Source organism: Vigna unguiculata, chromosome 11 (genome assembly GCF_037176805.1).
Source record: "Vigna unguiculata cultivar grain cowpea cultivar isolate G323 ecotype 2 chromosome 11, ASM3717680v1, whole genome shotgun sequence".
NCBI lineage: Eukaryota > Viridiplantae > Streptophyta > Magnoliopsida > Fabales > Fabaceae > Vigna > Vigna unguiculata.
In genome coordinates, this window is record NC_140802.1 from 7,402,850 (window position 1) to 7,406,547 (window position 3,698).

Sequence of the window (3,698 nt, forward strand, 5' to 3'; positions counted from 1 at the left end):
TATCACATGTGTGTCACGTGTTGATATGCACCTCAACACATAGACACACATACATGACAACACCATGTGTCACATCGGTCAATCTTTAACACTATTTTACTATTCGATCATAAGGACTACATATATTCATTAATAAAGTTTAGATATAAAAATAATTAAAAATTTGAAATGAAAATGAAATCCAATTTTATTTAAGAGACTAAAAATATTTTTAACTCTAAAAAATAATATTAAATGTTATAATTGTATTCAGTAAAATTTTAAATATTATTACTCAAAAGATAATAGTTTAGTTTAATTAAAATTTTATTTTCTGATTTTATTCTCAAGAATTGATTAATTCAAATAAAAAAACCTACAATGATTTCAGACCTTTTTAATTTTGACTATAAGACCGTTTCTTGCAGACTATTCAAATGAAAATAAATAATCTCAAAATTGGGTGCTTTTAATCTTAGTGTGTACATAAGAATATATTTCCATTATTTTTCATCTAAATATTATTTCATACGATTTATTATAGGAATACTAAAGTCGTTTTTACAATTCATTAATCGAATGATTTATTATTTGTACTAATTATATTTATTTTATTTTATTTTAAAATCATGGTCAACTATTCATAATTTGAACATACAACTTTTTATGAACACTGTAGTAGATATTCAATATATCTTTTAGACTTAAATAGGTTAGTTTTTAGACTTAAATAGGTTAGTTTTCATAAAATGAATGTATATGATTTTGTTTTATGTAAATTTCTTTCTTAGTTTGATCTCTTCAAAATTGAAAAAAAAAAAAAACTTTTTTTAAGTGTCTCTTTCTCATGGATATTATTGGTGCTTGTTTTCTTAACCTTGGAAAATCAAAACCAGTTCCACTTCTGAAAGAAAGGTTAGAAATCAATCAGGCATCTTTATAAGAAAAATGAGAATGTACTATTTGTTGGGATTTTTAGGACTATTAAAAATACGAGAGATATGAAATATATGAGAGATATATGTATATATTATACGGAGGAACATGTTTTTGTATTTTATTGATATACTCTATATATATAAAACAAAATATAACAAAATATCAAGTATAAAATATTTAAAATATCTCACTTCTAATCTAAAATAATAACTAATTTTCTAAAATTGAAATATATATCTAAAACTAAAATATTTTTTAAAAACTAATTTAAATAAAAAAGATATTAAATAATATTCTCAACACTGTTCATTACCATAACCCAAATCACCAATAATATTCAAGAAAATGGTGTTTGTTTCATGGAAAAAGAAAGAGATAAGAATATAAATAAAGAAAGAGATAAAGTGAGGGAGAGATTGGTCACAACAAAAAGATAATGATGGTATTGATATAAATTATTTCTAATAAAATATAATAATTAACATGGTCGGAGATTTTGATATAATCCAATAATTAAAAGTACACAGTTACTTTTAAATTATTAACACAACAAATGGTATTATTGTATTTCTTGTAATAACTATTTTAAGAAATGCATCTAAGTTGTTGTAAACAAAATATCTACAACTTAATTCCTAATTGGTTAATATTTTTGAAAACTATGTTTCATTTATCATTCATAATGTAAAATATATACTTTTCAATCGTATTATTTTTTTCTTTCATCAATTTTATATCATAGTTAAAATGATTCTGAATGAGGTACCACTGTGTATATACCCTGTAACTCACGGAATTTTTTAATAAATCTAAATTTAATTTATTTCATTTTCATTTTTTTAAACAGTTGAGTATGAATTTATAATTTTATTAATATATATATATATATATATATATATATATTATTTTTTAATTTTACTTTTTAACAAATAATATTTTTTTAAATAAAATAATCATCATATTAATTTTATTGTTATTTTTTAAAATTTTATTTATTTTTAAAATTTAAATTTAAATTATTATTAATTAAAAAATTATTCAGAAAATAAATAAAAATATTTTTTCATTTTAAGAAAAATTATATTTAATATTATTAGTAAAATTTTATTATTATTATTATTAGAAATACATATAATTTTATTTATTAAAATTTTATTATTATTATGAAAAACAGTATACATTATTTTGAATTATATATATATATATATATATATATATATATATATATATATATATATATATATATATATATATTTCTATATATATATATATATATATATATATTTCTATATTCCGATAATGCATCGTATACAAATAATATATTCTTTTAATATATACATTACTTATTCAATTTTACTTTTTAACAAATACTTTTTTTAAATTAAAATAATTATCTCACTAATTTTACTGTTAATTTTTTAAATAAACTAATTTTAATAAATAATTATTTTACTAATTTTACTGTTAATTTTTTGAATTATATTTATTCTTAATAATACATATATCTCAGTTATTATAAATAAAATATATAATAAATCAAACATTATTGTTTAAATAAATGCTAAAATATATGATGGTTAGAATGTGAATTAAAATAATTTAATAAATAAAAAATTAATATGAGTAATATATTATTTATAAAAAAATTAATTTGTATAACTATTATGATAATATATATATATATATATATATATATAGATATATATATATATATATATGTATATGTATAATACGTAATATAGATAATATATTGTTTATGTTCAAATATATAATTTTCACAATTAATTTTATTGAATATTTATGAAAAATAATGTTCCATTTTCTTAAAAAAAATATTTAATAAATCACTGCAAAGAAGACGTTAGAGAGAATGAATAATCTAATCATATATTTCCACCACAATATTAACCATAAAACCCATAAAGCATTCTAGATAATATAACCCACAAAATTAGGTGTAACTTAGTTTCAATCCATGGATGCAACATGCCTCTTAATAAACTAAATCAAAGTACAAAGCATGAGATTCTCTTAATAAATCTAAATTTTATTTATTTATTTATTATATTTGAGTTTGAGTTTACAATTTTTTAAGACAATATAATTGTATATGAAATTATTAAATAATAATTAGTAATAATTAGTAATTTAACAATTAATATTAAATTGTTAATGATTTTTTATCAATTAATATATGATATAGATTTAGATATAGATTACTCATCTTTGTACATAATGATCACATAACAATTTTATTTTAAGATAAATTAAAATATAAAGATGATCATAAATTTTCACTATTTTTGCTAAGAAATAAAAGTCTAATTCAATCCCAGAAAATTAGGCTCTTAAGTGAAGTTTGTACCTATCTCTAGTAATGTGGGACTTCTAACACATTTCCCCCACGTCGAGGTATATACATCTTATGCGTGAGACTAGACATTAATGGGTAGTCTGATAATGGGTAGAATGATATGTCCAACAAATAGAAATCTTGCTAGGGTAGGCTCTAACCCATGACTCTAATATCATATTAAGAAGTTATAAGGTGAGGTTTGCATCCACTTATATACTTTAAACTGACTCTAGTCGATGTGGAACTTCTAATACACACCCCTCATGTGGAGGTATATACTTCTTGTGCGTTAGACTAGACATTAATGGGTGGTCTGATAGCAGGTGGAACAATAAACCCAACAAACATCAAATTTCGCTAGGACATACTATAACTCATGGCTATGATATCATGTTAAGAAGTGGACTTTAAACCTAACTTAACC